The following is a 16,664-nucleotide window of genomic DNA, read 5'->3' as shown; positions in this document are numbered from 1 at the left end:
CATAGTGACTCATTAAAAGGGTTTGGACATTGGCTAGCGCAATCAAGAAGTCTGATTACCCAATACAATGGCACAAAAGACATATCGTCAATACATACACTCAAGGAATTATTCAACCACCACAGACATTAAGGCTGGAATAGGGCCATTCAAACTCTTACAACTTTGGAGCCAGGTGCTGTTACTGTGCTACCTCAAACAGGAGAATTGCTCATACAATGAAACTGATAATATTCGGCTGGATACACCTTCCATGGCAAACTCTGTATTGTTTCAGCCACCAGGAGCTGATGACATTTGCCTGGATTTTGCGTGGAATCAACTAAATGAACATTGGAACAAAAGGACATATGTTTTGACATGTCTGATTTAAATTATTAATAAAACAGAGCAGATCTGAGCATCTGGACTGTAGTTGGAAGAAGGGTCAAGTTTGTTCACCTTGACTCAGGCCAACAGTCAACACCGGACAGACCAGCCGTGTTGGGGATTGTAAGTTTCAGCCACATCGTAGTGATATTGGTCTGAGGGGTTTTTTTTTCTTAAGGTTTCGGGACAGGACGTGGTGTTTTGCCTGTGTTCTTGTAAGGTTTAACCGGGTCATGATGACTTTGTGTCGGGTACTGGGAATAGGTTGTTTTAAATTTTGGGTTTTGTACTGTGGGGTTGTGGATGATTCAATAAAGCAATTGTGAATTATCAGAAGAAACTTGTCTCGCTGGCCATTCTGTTCAAGCCATACACTTGTGAGTCTGGTGTCACAAACTTGAGTGTGGGAAGGGCCTCTGAGGGAAAAGGGGGAACCCCTACAGATTACAATTTGATACTTTAGAATGGAACCAGGTGAGTGCAGTCCCACCTAACTGCACAACAGAATATCCTTCAGCCCGTTCCTCTTCCTCATTTGTATGCTGGTCCTTGGTGGAATCAACTGCAGATGTGATATTAGTTTCCACATATATGTTCACAACAATAACTCTACCCCTCAATCACCTTCACTACCTCTGTATTGTCACACAACTTGTCCAACATCCAATCCTGAATGAGCAGCCATTTCTTCCAGTTTAGCATTGGAAAAGCTGAAACTATCGTTCTCAGCCCCTACCATAAACTCTGTCATCTTCCCATCGATTTCGATCCCTCCCCAACCATTGTCTCAGACTGATCCAAGTATTCAGCAGCTCAAATTTAAATTCTCATCTGTATGTTTAAATGCCTCTGTGCCTCCATGGCAACAATCTTATCACTCTAAACTCACACACTCAAGGCCATCACACATTCACTGGCCTATCACTCACTGCCAGCTCAAGCGACATCACCACCCATTCTCACACACATACCCTCACATGTCCATCTGGCTTCATCTCCTCTGGAGACTGCCTCCTCAGCCCTCACCATCTTGAGGCCACTTGCACAGATCAACATGTGCCCGCATGCATACCCTTGGATACCCCACTTCCCCAGTACAGCTCTCATCCTGCAGCTTCTTCCCTTGCCTGAGGCCACTTCTCCCCCTTCGTCAAGCAAGACCTTGCCCTGACACCATTGAAAAGCCACCCACATATGGCTGATCTGGTAGGTAGGGACCTACCACCTACCCGTGAGCCCCGCTAAAAGTGATGTGGTGCTGTCTGTGAAGCCTGGCGCTGATGATGGCAAGTGCTGACCTAAGTAAGGCAGGCAAACAAACCTTGAAGTCCTGAGTGAAGTGCAGCCTGCTAAGTGCACACCTTATATGTGCTGTTGTGAAACATGTCGGTGTGTTTTCCCACCAACGTGGGTGGATAATCCAGTGAGGGGAGGATGGGTCTGGCGGACTGGCCTTATAATGATATGCTGATGTGTTACAATGAGGTTCACGATGTCCAATGGCAGGGAACGTGGCCCGCCATCAGAGTGGACGATCACAAACTGGTTTCACAACGTCATGAAACTGATTTTTGGCCTTCTCGCCATATTGTCCACTCGCGCCACCAAACATGCCCAAGGCTGGCAGGCACGGAAAATCCCGGCCTACATCTCTGTGAAGCGTATTGGGGTGTTTTCCTATAATAAAGTTGTTATATAAATGCACACTATTCCATGCTGCTGTTGTTGCCACACACAAGAAAGAAACAACAACTTATATTTATATAGCAATTGGGTGTATTTAAGACTGAGATAGATAAGTTCTTGATTGGTAAGGGGATCAAAGGTTACGGGGAGAAGGCGGGAGAATGGGGTTGAGAAACTTATCAGCCGTGATTGAATGGCGGAGCAGACTCGATGGGCCGAATGGCCTAATTTCTGCTCCTATGTCTTATGGTCTTATGGCAGCTTTAACATAATAAAACATCCCAAGGCTCTTCGCATGAGCATTATAAACAGAATATGACAGAGCCACATGAGGAAATATGTCAGATGACCAAAGGCTTGGTCAAAGAGGCAGGTTTTAAAGAGTGTCTTAAAGGAGGAAAATGAACTAGAGGAGACGTGTAGGGAGTGAATTCTGGAGTTTAGGGCCTAAGCAACTGAAGGCACGGCCACCAATGGTGGAGCAATTAAATCAGGGATGCTCAAGAGGCCAGTATTAGGTGAGCACAGATAGTCAAAGGGTTGTGGGTTTGGAGGAGACTACAGAGAGAGAGAGGGGCAAAGCCACAGGAGAATTTGAAAACAAGGATGGCAATTTTTAAAATCAAGATGTTGCCTGATTGGAAGCCAATGTGGGCCAGCCAGCATAGGGGTGATAAGTGTGAGTTAAGACATGGGAAGGAGCATTTTGAATGACCTCAAGTTTGCAGAAAGTAGAATGTGGGAAACCAGCCAAGAGTGCATTGGAATATAGTCAATTCTAAAGGTAGCAAAGGCATTATTGAGGGTTTCAGCAGATGAGCAGAGACGGAAAAAAAAATAAAGTTATGGAGACGGAAATGGGCAGTCTTGGTGATAGTGCAAATATGTGGTCGGAAGGTCAACTTGAGGTAAAATAAGACATCAAGGTTGTGAACAGACTGGTTTAATCCCAAACAGTTGCCAGGGAGAGCAATGGAGTCACTAGCAAGGGAGTTTGGAGCACGGGCCAAATACAAAGGCTTCACTCTTCCCAATATTTAATTGAAGGAAATTTGTGCTCTACAGTACTGGATACTGGTTAAGCAGTCTGACAATTTAGTAACAGTGGAGAAATCGAAGAGATGATGGCGAGGTGGAACTGGGTGCATATGAAAGCTGTGCTTTCAGATGATGTTGCCAATGAATTCAGCATGTAGATGAAAAATAGGAGGGAACCAAGGATAGAACCTTGGGGGACACTAGAGGTAATGATGTGGAAGCAGGAAGAGAAACCATTGCAAGTAATACACTGGCTTTAATTAGATGGATAAGAATGGAACCAGCTAAGTGCAGTGCCCACAGCTGGATGACAATGGAGAGATGTTGGAGGACAATGGTGTGGTCAAAGGCTTCAAACAAATCAAGAAGGATGAAGAGGGATAGTTTACCATTGTCCCAGTCACATAGGATGTCTTTAGTGACTTTGACGAAAGCTGTTCTGCTTAGGAAGAAAAGAGAAGGGATAGAGGAAACAAAAATGGACAGAAAGACTGAGAAAGAATAGAAAGACTTGCACACATATATAATATCTGAAAAAGGTCACAGTTAGAGGACGATCATCATAACTACAAAGTGTTATTGTATGAGCTCGTCAGCATCCTTAACCAGCCATCTTTAGCTGCTTCATCAATGACCTTCACTGTATTATAGTGTCTAAGGTGCAGTGGCCCACTGACAATTCCTAATTCTGGAGTGTTCAGCTACCTTCACAATTCCTTCATTAATAAAGCAAACAATACCAACTGTAGTGTTTTTGTATTTGTTGATCAATTTTCTGCAGAAAGAGATGGAGGGGCGGTGGGGAGCAGCGTGCTGAAATAACTTACTTTTAAGGTTTGGATCTTAAATAAAAGTGTAATTGACTAAGTTTTTTAAAAAGCACAGAGAGAGACGAAAGATGTTTAAAATGCAAATAAGTTGGACATTGAAGTTTTTCCCTCAAAGTCTATAAACAATAAGCAATTCATTAGCCTGTTTTGGTAATTGATATGCCCTTCACACCGAATGTGTTGGGACCTCCCTGGTCTCAGGCGTTTGCTAGGAGCTGGCTGGTGTCTGCCCTCCTCTCAGATTGTGAACATCGAAATAAATACAGAGGCAGAGGTGCACTCTAATTTTTAAGTAAAAAGCTGCAAAGTCGGGTTTTAGCCAGGCTAAAAGATGTAGGTTACCAATTGCAGTCATTTTGCTTAAATCATGCAAGATGACCCACTGTTGCGGTAAAATGCAACATCTTCATTGTTTTATATTATTACAGAGAAGTTGTACTGATTAAATTAAGTAAACCCAATCATAAGCATAGAGGCAAACAGTTGCTTGCTGTGAAACAAAGCAGCTGAATGATTATATCTAACCTCGTCTTACCAAGTATTCTCTTCCAAAAGACTGGAGAGAGACACCGGCAAAAGACATGAATCTCCAGTTCTGATCACAAGTGGCTGCAATTGTTGTTGACTTGGATAATGCTGTCGCATTGTTATACACTGGGTAGTGTAGGCATATCCTACACATGAGACTCTCAAGACAGGAATAACTGGCACAAATATACTCACGAAAACGTTTAAGGCAATAAAATTTGTAACACTGGCCTACAATAGGCATTGGTTAACATTCAGTCATGTGTTGACAAGCGGTGGGGAATACTTATTTTATATAAATGCTAGGCAATGACTAGCTGTAACAAGAGAAAGCCAAACCACCTCTCACAACTCACAATGACACCACCATTATTGAGCCCCATGCACCTCGGGCAGTGGGGTAGAGGGGGGCGCCACTGACCGAAAGCTTACTTGGATCAACCATAGCTGCAAGAGCAGGGCAGAGTATGACTATTCAGCAATGAGCAAGTAGCTAATCCCTCAGAGCATTTCCACCATCTACAAGGCTCAAGTCGAGAGTGATGTACTTCTCGCCACTTGGTTGGACAAGGACAGTGGCAACAACTGTCAAGAAATCCAACACAATCCAGAGAAAACAGTTCAGTTCATTGGCACCCCCGCCGCTGGATTCAAAACCTGTCTTCACCCCCACGGGTGCTGTATGTACAATCTGCAGGATGTACTGCAGCAACTCGCCAAGATTGCTTCAAGAGCACCTCTCATTCCCATAGCCTCTACCACCAAAAAAGCCAAAAGCAACGATATCATAGGAACGCCATTGTCACAAAGCACACGGTATCCTGACTTACACAGACGTCGCTGTTCCTTCATCATTACTGATTCAAACTTCGGAAAGTTTCCATCTCGTACCATTGTCCAAAGTGGTTCGGAAAGGCCCATTATCATCATCTCAAAGCATGAAAAATAAATTTGGTCTGGGAGCTTTGGCCACATCGAATGAATAAATATTTTATTCAAAATAAAAACTGCCAAGGATTATAAGAACATAGAAACAGGAATAGGCTGTTTAGTCCTTCAATCCTTTCCGTCATTCAATTAGATTACAGCGTGTCTACCACCAAACTCCGCATGTCCACCTTTGTCCCATATCCTTCAATACCTTTGGTAACAAAAATCTATCTGCCTCAGTTTTAAAGCTAACAATTGACCTAGCATCGCTTGTCATTTGCAAAGTAGAGTTCCAAATGTCTACACCAACAATAACTTGGATTTATATAGCCCCTTTAATTTAATAAAATGTCCTAAGGTGATTCAGAGGAATTATAAAACAAAATATGACACCAAGCCACATAAGGTGATATTACGGTAGGTGACCATAAGCTTGGTTAGAGAGGTAGGTTTTAATGTCTTAAAGGGGGAAAGTGAGGTAGGGGGGCAGACAGGTTTAGGGAGAGAATGTTTGAGCTTAGGACCTTGGCAACTTAAGGCATGGCTACCAAAGATGGAGTGATTAAAAGCAGGGAAGCTCAAGAGGCCAGAATCAGGGAGGCGCAGATATATCAAAGGGTTGGGGAGCTGAAGCAGATTACAAAGGTAGGGAGAGATCAGGCCATGGAGGGATTTCAAAACAAGGATAAAAATTTTAAAATTGAGGCCTTGTTTAACCGGCAGTGGGCACAGGAGTGATTGGTGAACAGCATCTGGCGTGAATTAAAACACAGACAGCAGAGTTTTGGATGACTTCAAGCTTACAGGTGATAGAATGGGGGAGACCAGCCAGGAGTACATTAGGATAGTCGGGGCTAGAGGTAACAAAGGCATGAATGAGGGTTTCAGCAGAAGAGCTGAGGTGGAGCAGAGGCAGGCGATGATGTGGAGGTGGAAATAGGCGGTCTTGGTGATGGTGTGGATATGTGGTTGACAGCTCATGTCAGAGTCAAATATGACACCTAGGCCAACAGTTTCTTTCAGCCTCAGAGAAGTTCCCAGTGAAAAGGGTGGAAATGCTGGCGAGGGAGCAGAGTTTCTGGCAGAAACTGAAGGCAATGACTTCGGTCTTTCCAATATTTCAGTGAAGGGAAATTCCCGCTCATCCACTACTGGATGTCAGATGAGCAATCTAATAATATACAATTATTATGGCAGTGTGGCAGAGTTGGGACAGATGGTGAGGTAGAGATGGGTTGTCAGTGTATATGTGGAAATTGATGCTGTATTTTTGGATGTTGTCGCCAAGGGGAAGCATGTAGATGAGAAATAGAGAGGACCAAGGATTGGAGAACATTAGAGGTAACAGGGCAGGAGTAGGAAGAAAGACCATTGATGGCAATTTTCTGGCCACTGTTAGAAATAAGATTTCACACAATACCAATATTTTTAAAAAAGAACCTTTGTTATTATCACTTAACGTGAGCTTTCCTTTGCTCAAGGTTATGAAGTCTTAGCAAAAGGGTATGATGTAAGCTCCTGTGCGCTTAAAGCTTTAATTGTTCATCATACACTCACTTGGTGCAAAAAACCAAATCACTCCAGCCTCAGTCATTAAGCTTCATTCCGCAGATGACACTTGCATGTACACTCAATCAGAAAACGAGCTCCAGGTCATTGTCATCTCCTTCTCTGAATCATGAGAGAAAATGGGCTTTCCCACTAAACACCTAAAAAACTAAGGTTCTCTGCCAACCAGCTCCCACAACAGAACAACTCCTTCTATGGATTAATAAACAGTGAGGTCCTGGAAAATGTGGACCAGTCTCCATATCATGGGAGCCTCCTCTCAATGAAAGCAGATGACAAAATTCATCACTGCCTCCATAACACAGGACTATTGCATGCCAAACAACAGAAGCAAAATCTAATAAGGCAGAGCTAAGCAATCCCACAATCAGTGGATCAAATCTAAGTTCTGCAGTCCTGCCACATCCAGCCATGAGTTGCCAGTTCAGCCTTTGACGGCCAGGATCTCAGAGTCAAAACTAAGGTCATGGTTTACCAGGCAGCAGTGATCACCATGCTCCTACATTCTTCAGAGATTTGGACAACCTATAGCAGGCAGCTCAAAACACTGAGAAGTCCCTCAGTGCAAAGTCCTCCAAATCTGGTCACAAGAAAGGTGCTCCAACAGCAGCATCCTCTCCCAAAACAATACACCCAGCATCCTGGTGTTAATCACTGAAAACCAGCTCTGCTGGATAGGACATGTTGTTCATATGCTTGACACCGGACTCCTGAAGCAACTGTTCTACTCAGAACTCAGTCACGGCAGAAGGCTCTCAAAAGGACAGCAGAAATGCTTTTGGGATGTCTGCAAAGCATCCCTGAAGACTCATGGGAGTCCCTGTCTTGTGGCCAACAGTTTATTTGGGAAGGCAGCAAACGCATTGAAAGACATCATCGGGAGCACTCAGAGTGCACAAACACCTCATCTGCCCAACCCTGCAAGTGCCACCTTCCCCACATGTGGCTGAGCCCCCAGATTGATAAGTCTAATGGCCAACTTTCTCAGGACCCATTGCACCCGAGTGGAGACATATCACCCCAAGGAACTGCCCAAGAAGAAGACAACTTGGTGCAGGTAGTGGGACTTAGCTTAGCTATGAACTCTTTCAAAATGGAAGCCATAGCTATGTAGGTGTATCTCAACAGCAAGGTCAGGTCCTTGACATACAGTGAATGTTTGACTAAAGCCTGCAGCTCAACACTCTGTAGTGCACCAACCTGGAGCAGCAATGGGATGTGATAACCCACTCTACTTTTTGAGCTCATGAATAATTAATAACAGCCGGGGGGCAGGGGGGGGGGGAACAAAAATCCAAGCTGTGTGTGAAATAAGTTCATCAGATCAACGTGAATCACATCAAATAAATCACTCTTGACTGCTACACTCATCAGTAATGCAGCCAGACATCACTCGGGAGATGGTAATTTATGGAAAATAATCCGCCAACACTTCATCTCTCCATTTTGTGACACTGTATGGAACTAATAGTTTCCATTAGTATACTTGTTAATTGAATGCACTGATTTAACTGGGCATTAGCACACGGTAAGACTCACCATGACATGCTATGGCCATTTCAATCCTTTTTCTAGCATTCTCTCCCTTCAAGGGCAATTTGATGTTAACTTTAAGGTCGAGATCCTTTGTCATTCGATGGAATTAAAACATTTTTTCCAACGTGACCAGATTTATATATGGTTTGTCTGCTAATGGTAATAACGTTTGCTCCAAGGTCTATTCTGGCTAAAATTATTTTAAAATACATATTTTTAAACTGTCAGGAAGCAACTATTTTTTTTAACCAACAGGTTAACAGGATAATTCTGCATTTCAAATATGCATTTGCTTTGTTAATGACATTGCCCACAACCCAGTGTGAAATTAAGCCATACAGAAATTAGAAGTTTACAGGGGGAGATTTGGGACTTGGCTCTGATGCCCCCGCAGAGGAATAGTTTGCCAACCCGGAGAGAGGAATTTTACAAGCCCACGCTTTCCCAACATTCAACTAAAACATTCAGAATATTCTGAGCTATGTGCACTTAAATTTCCAAATATGTTCTACCAGAGAACAAGGGTTGACTCTAAAATGCCCTCTGAAATAGCCCAGCAAGCCATTCAGTTGTACCAAACCACTACAATGCCAAAAAGGAATGAAACCAGACGGACAACCTGGTATCGACCTAGGTACCAGAACCTGCATTAGCACACCCAGCATCACCAAGAGTGGCTCAGTAGCACCACTACTAACCGAGCTGGCTGAGTTCTGAAAGGACCTAGCTGCTAGACTGGACCTGCGCAGGTGTTGGGAGAACTAACAAGAGGGAAAAACCTACTTGACCTTGTTCTCAACAATCTGCCTGTTGCAGATGTAGCTGTTCATGACAGTATTTATAGGGTGACCACCACACAATCTTTGCGGAGACAAAGTCCCGCCTTCACATTGAGGATACCCTCCATTGTGCTGTGTGGCACTACCACTGTATTAAATGGGATAGACTTCAAACAGATGTAGCAACTCAAAGCTGGGCACCCATGAGGTACCGTGGTACAGCAGCCACAGAATTGTACTCAACCACAATCTGCCCAGCATATCCCCCGCTCTACCATCAAGTCAGGGGATCAAGCCTGGCTCAATGAAGAGTGCAAGAGGGTATGCTAGAAGGCAGCAGCAGGTATACCTAAAAATGACATGTCAACCTATTGAAGATACAATACAGGGCTATTTGCATGCCAAACAGCAGAAGCAGGATGCAATAGGCAGAGTTAAGCAATCCCACAATCAACGGATCAGATCTAAGCTCTGCAGTCCTGCAACATCCAGTGATGAATTGTGGTGTACAATTAAACAACTAACAGGGGGAGGAGGCTCCACAAATATCTACATTCTCAATTATAAAGGTGCCTAGCACATCAGTGCAAAAGACAAGGATGACGCATTTGCAACCATCTCAGTTGATCCATCTCGGCCTCCTCCTGGGCTCTCCCACATCACAGATGCGAGTGTTCAGCCAATTTGTTTCACTCCACATGATATCAAGAAATGGCTGAAAGCACTGGATACTGCAAAGGCTATGAGCCCTGACAATATTCCAGCAATAGCACTGAAGACTCATGCTCCAGAACTTGCCACACCCCTAGACAAGCTGTTCCAGTACAGCTACAATACTGGCATCTACCTGGCTATGTGGAAAATTGCCCAGGTATGTCCTGCACACACAAAGCAGGACAAATCCAGCCCAGCCAATTACTGTCCCATCAGTCTACTCTTGATGATCAGCAAAGTGATGGAAGGGGTCTTGACAGTGCTATCAAGCAGCACTTACTCAGCAACAGCCTGTTCACTGACACTCAGTTTGGGTTCCACCAGAGCCACTCAGCTCCTGACCTCATTACAGTCTTGCTTCAAATATGGACAAAAGATCTAAACTCAAGAGGTGAGGTGAGAGTGACTGCCCTCGACATCAAGGCAACATTTGACCGAGTGTGGCATCAAGGAGTCCAATACTGAAGCCAATGAGAATCAGGGGAAAATTCACCACTAGTTGGAGTCATACCTAGCACAAAGGAAGATGGTTGTGGTTGTTGGAGTTCAGTCATCTCAGTCTCAGGACAGCACTGCAGGAGTTCCTCAGGGTAGCGTCCTAGGCCCAACCATCTTCAGCTGCCTCATAAATGACCTTCCCTCCATCATAAGGTCAGAAGTGGGGATGTTCGCTGATGATTGCACAATGTTCAGCACCATTTGTGATTCCTCAGGTACTAAAGCAGCCCGTGCCCATATGCAGCAAGACATGGACAAAATTCAGGTTTGGGCTGATCAATGGCAATAACATTCACACCACACAAGTGCCAGGCAATGGTCCCCTCCAACAAGAGAATCTAACTATCACCCTTGACAATCTGTAACATTACCATTGCTGAATCCCCAAATATCAACATCCTGGGAGTTACCATTGATCAGAAGCTGAACTGGACTAGCCATATAAATACTATGGCTACAAGAGCAGGTCAGAGGCTAGGAATTCTGCGGTGAGTAATTCACCTCCAGACTCCCCAAAGCCTATCAACCATCTACAAGGCACAAGTCAGGAGTATGATAGAAACATAGAAACACAGAAACTAGGAGCAGACGAAGGCCATTCAGCCCTTCGAGCCTGCTCCGCCTTTCATTATAATCATGGCTGATCATCCAACTCAATAGCCTGCTCCCGCTTTCTCCCCATACCCTTTGATCCCTTTCACCCCAAGAGCTATATCTAACTCCTTCTTGAAAACATACAATGTTTTAGTCTCAACTACTTTCTGTGGTAACGAATTCCACAGGCTCACCACTCTCTGGGTGAAGAAATTTCTCTTCATCTCAGTCCTAAATGGTCTACCCTATATTCTCAGACTGTGACCCCTGGTTCTGGACTCCCCCACCATCGGGAACATCCTTCCTGCATCTACCCTGTCTAGTCCTGTTAGAATTTTATAGGTTTCTATGAGATCCCCCCTCATTCTTCTGCACTCCAGCGAATATAATCCTAATCGACTCAATCTCTCCTCATATGTCAGTCCCGCCATCCCAGGAATGAGTCAGGTAAACCTTCGCTGCACTCCCTCTATAGCAAGTACATCCTTCCTCAGATAAGGAGACCAAAACTGCACACAATATTCCTGGTGTGGTCTCACCAAGGCCCTGTACAATTGCAGCAAGACATCCCTGTTCCTGCACTCAAATCCTCTGGCTATGAAGGCCAACATACCATTTGCCTTCTTTACTGCCTGCTGCACCTGCATGCTTACCTTCAGCGACTGGTGTACAAGGACACCCAGGTCTCATTGCACATTCCTCTCTCTCAATTTATAGTCATTCAGATAATAATCTGCCTTCCTGTTTTTGCTACCAAAATGGATAACCTCACATTCATCCACATTATACTGCATCTGCCATGCATTTGCCCACTCACTCAGCTTGTCCAAATCACACTGAAGCATCTCTGCATTCTCCTCACAGCTCACCCTCCCACCCAGCTTTGTGTCATCTGCAAATTTGGAGATATTACATTTAATTCCCTCATCTAAATCATTAATATATATTGTGAATAACTGGGGTCCCAGCACCAATCCCTGTGGTATCCAGCTAGTCACTGCCTGCCATTCGGAAAAAGACCCGTTTATTCCTACTCTTTGTTTCCTGTCTGCCAACCAGTTTTCTATCCATCTCAATACACTACCCTCAATCCCATGTGCTTTAATTTTATATGCCAATCTCTTATGTGGGACTTTGTCGAAAACCTTCTGAAAGTCCAAATAAACCACATCCACTGGCTCCTCCTCATCAACTCTACTAGTTACATCCTCAAAAAATTCCAGTAGATTTGTCAAGCATGATTTCCCTTTCATAAATCCACGCTGACTCTGTCCGATTCTGCCACTGTTTTCCATGTGCTTAGCTATTAAATCTTTTATAATGGACTCGAGAATTTTCTCCACTTCCAACGTCAGGCTGACTGGTCTATAATTCTCTGTTTTCTCTCTGCCTCCCTTTTTAAATCGTGGGTTTACATTAGCTACCCTCCAATCTGTAGGAACTGTTCCAGAGTCTATAAAATCTTGGAAGATGACCACCAATGCATCCACTATTTCTGGGGCCACTTCCTTAAGAACTCTGAGATGTAGATTATCAGGCAACGGGGATTTATCGGCCTTCAATCCCATCAATTTCCCAAACACCATCCTCAGGTCTGTTGTTTTTTCTGGCCAATTTGTATGCCTCTTCCTTGCATCTAATATTATCTCTAATTTTCCTTGTAAGCCAAGGTTTGGCTACCTTTCCTATTTTACTTTTGCGCCAGATGGGAATAAACAATTGTTGCAGTTCACCCATGCGCTCTTTGAATGTTTGCCATTGCCTGTCCACAGTCATCCCTTTAAGTAACGTTTCCCAATCCATCATAGCCAACTCATGCTTCATACCATCGTGGTTTCCTTTATTAAGATTCAGGACCCAAGTCTCAGAATCAACTACGTCGTTCTCCATCTTGATGAAGAATTCTATCATATTATGGTCGTTCATCCCCAAGGGATGCACAACTAGATTGCCAATTATTCCTTTCTCATTACACAATACCCAGTCCAGGATGGTCTGTTCCCTCGTTGGTTCCTCAATGTATTGGTCCAGAAAAACATCCCGTATACACTCCAGGAATTCCTCCTCTGCAGTATTGTTACTAATTTGATTTGCCCAATCTATATGCATATTAAAGTCACCCATAATTCCAGATATTCCTTTATTACATGCGTCTCTAATTTACTGTTTAATGCCATTCCCAACATCACCACTACAGTTTGGGGGTCTATATACGACCCCCACTAACATTTTTGCCCCTTAGTGTTTCTCAGTTCTACCCATACAGATTCCACATCTTCGGAGCTAATATCTTTCCTCACTATTGCGTTAATTTCCTCTTTAACCAACAATGCAACTCCACCGCCTTTTCCTTTTTGTCTGTCCTTCCTAAATACTGAATACCCCTGGATGTTCAGTTCCCATCCCTGGTCACCCTGCAGCCATGTCTCCGTAATCCCGACTATATCATACCTGTTTACATCTATTTGCACGGTTAATTCATCCATTTTATTGCGAATGCTCCTCGTGTTAAGGCACAAAGCCTTAAGGGTTGTCTTTTTAACATTACTTGTCCCGTTCCCACTATTTTTCACTGAGGCCCTGTTTGGTTCTTGCCCTTGATTTCTCTGCCTATCACTTTGCTTATTCCCCTTTCTGTCTTTTATTCTTGTCCTTGATTCCCCTTCCTCTGACTCCCTGCATAGGTTCCCATCCCCCTGCTATTTTAGTTTAAACCCTCCCCAACCACTCCAGCAAATGTTCCCCCGAGGACATGAGGTCCGGTCCTGCCCAGGTGTAACCCGTCCAGTTTGTACTGGTCCCGCCTCCCCCAGAACCGGTTCCAATGCCCCAGGAATCTGAAACCCTCCCCTTCACACTATCTCTTCAGCCACGTATCATCTGATATATCCTGCTATTTCTACTCTGACTGGCACATGGCACTGGTAGTAATCCTGAGATCACTACCTTTGAGGTCCTACTTTTCAACTTACTTCCTAACTCCCTATATTCTGCTTTTAGGACCTCATCCCCTTTTTTTACCTATGTCGTTTGTACCAATGTGTACCACAACCACTGGCTGTTCACCCTACCCTTCAAAATGTCCTCTAGCCGCTCTGAAACATCCTTGACCCTAGCACCAGGGAGGCAACATACCATCCTGGAGTCTCAATTGCAGCCACAGAAACGCCTATCTATTCCCCTTACAATTGAATCCCCTATAACTATTGCATTCCCACACTTTTTATTCCTCCCCTGTGTAGCAGAGCCAACCACAGTGCAACGAATTTGGCTGTTGCTGCTTCCCCTGAGAGGCTATTCCCCCCAACAGTATCCAAGTTTTGCAGGGGAATAGCCACAGGAGATTCCTGCACTGTCTGCCTAGTCCTCTTGCTTTGCCTGGTGGTCACCCATTCCCTTCCTGCCTGTGGACTCTTAGCCTGCTGTGTGACCACCTCTCTATACATGTTATCCATGATACTCTCCGCCTCGCGGATGCTCCACGGTGTCCCCAGCTGCCGCTCCAGCTCCAAAACCCAGGCTTCCAGGAGCTGCAGCTGGAGACACTTCCCACACACATGCTGGCCCCGGGCACTGGAAATATGCCCGGCTTCCCACATAGAGCAGGAGCACACCACGATGGAATACTCTTCGGCATTCAAGATGCTCAATACCATCCAAAACAAAGCTGCCCACTTGATTGGCACCCCATCCACTACCTTCAACATTGACTCCTTCCACCACTGATGCACAGTAGCAACAGTGTGTACCTCACCTACAAGACGCACTGCAGCAACTCACCAAGGCTCCTTCAACAACACCTTCCAAAATGGGGCATCTAGCACCTAGACGGACATGGGCAGCAGATGTATAGGAACACCACCAAGTTCCCCTCCAAGCCACACACCATTCTGACTTGGAACTAAATCGCCATCCCTTCGCTGTCACTGGGTCAAAATCCTGGAACTCCCTTCCTAACAGCACTGCGGGTGTACCTACATCACGCAGACTGCAACAGTTCAAGAAGGCGGCTCACCAGCACCTTCTCACGGGCAATTAGGGATGGGCACATTGGCATTCTACTTATGAACTACTTTCCACCTGTACTGTACAGCGACGCCTACAGATTTGAAAGTCTACACACCTACCACAGTGAAGACATCTCATTGGAAGTGCAGTCTGGCACACCATATGCCAGTCCCAATGGTTCAGTGGAGTTTAAGGTATTGGGAGTCGAAACAGTAACACTGTTTCTCTCTCCACAGTTACTGCCAGACCTACGCTTTCCAGCACTTTCTGATTTTATTTCAGTTTCCAGTATCTTCAGTATTTTACTTTTATTAAAGATCCCATGAGCAGACAGTTCTCCTGCCCTTTGCCAACATTTCTCCATCGAGCAAAACAACAAAGAATAGATTAAATGGGCATTTAGCTCCACTCCAACTGTTGCATGTTAAAATATTCGATGCTCTTGCGTACACAACAGTGCATTCAAATTTATTCTTCTAACACGTTGCAGTGAGATGCGATTATGTCTAAGGGCTGAACTGTGCTCACAAACTTAATACAATCTTATATGTGAAGGAGTATAGATGCATCTCCAACGGCCAACTAAATAAGAAGATATTTGGGGTGCTGCTTATACAAGATTTACACAGTCGTTATAGATGCATCTCAAATCCTTTCTATCCACCCGCTCAGGTTACCCATTTATTTAAATTCCAGTTGAACTATGGAAAAAAAATATAGACGAGAGGTAAAGTTTCTGCAGAGAAGCTTTTCCCAGATAATGAAGAAACAGTCCCGGTTATGGAGGGCAGCGGTCCGGGGTAGAAGCTATCAAACCGGGAGGGAGCAGGCTGCCTGGTCCCTGCTCCCGGGCTGATCGCCTCCTTCAGCCGCTGTGGGTCGCTCAGAACTCAGCCCAAAAACCCTGCGTCCAATCCCTTCTTTAATTACAATCCCTAAAGACTCGCCCTTCGATCATCACAGTCTCGATTCACATCACAGTTGTTGCTCTCCGTCAGGATCGTGAATTTAATTGTGTTCCAATTATTAATCACATGCAGCAAACAAAATCAAGGACAGCTCATCACTAGACCACGGGATGGTACATGCAAACAGATAAAGTGGACAGCAATTTACGTAAAACTTTATTTTGTAAAAGAGGGTTTTTTTTTGTTTACCTGTCCGCTGGGTGGTACGAGAATCAATGGCAAACTTTAGACGATGTTATCCAAACAGTAATTGAAAAGACAGCAGTGAACGGGCTCCCTGTTCTACTCACGGGCTCCAAACAGACCAGGTACCTGATCCTTCCACCCCTTCGGGGCGGGGTTAACATGCATTACATCAGCTAAAACTGACTGTCCTGAGGAAAGTGTGACAGATTCACATCATTATCAGCCTTCAACTTCACACTGGAAACTTGGAAATGAAATAAATTTCAATTAGTATGCTATATTACCCTCACCTATTTGTCATATGACAGCACATTTTAAGTTCTGTTTTAAACTCCAGCTGTAGCTCAGGGGCAGGATTTTCGCCTCTCAGTCAGGAAGTCCAACAGCACGAGTTACTCGAGGACCCCAGGGGTCAGTTAGCTGAGATGGCT

The 16,664-nt window shown here is 44.5% G+C and overlaps 1 protein-coding gene across 1 annotated transcript in view; it reads right to left on the bottom strand.

Annotated features, from left to right (window-relative positions):
* The window catches only part of lypd6 (LY6/PLAUR domain containing 6), a 269,673-nt gene extending 253,309 nt beyond the window's left edge, over positions 1-16,364 (bottom strand). Inside the window, exon 1 of the mRNA XM_078552531.1 lies at positions 16,237-16,364. The gene's annotated coding sequence lies outside the window, so the exon portion shown is untranslated. The remainder of the gene's footprint in view (positions 1-16,236) is intronic.
* Positions 16,365-16,664: the final 300 nt, after the last annotated feature.

The sequence above is a fragment of the Cetorhinus maximus genome, chromosome 11, assembly GCF_964194155.1.
Source record: "Cetorhinus maximus chromosome 11, sCetMax3.hap1.1, whole genome shotgun sequence".
NCBI classification, from domain to species: Eukaryota; Metazoa; Chordata; class Chondrichthyes; order Lamniformes; family Cetorhinidae; genus Cetorhinus; species Cetorhinus maximus.
This window is presented reverse-complemented; position numbering and strand designations above follow the sequence as displayed.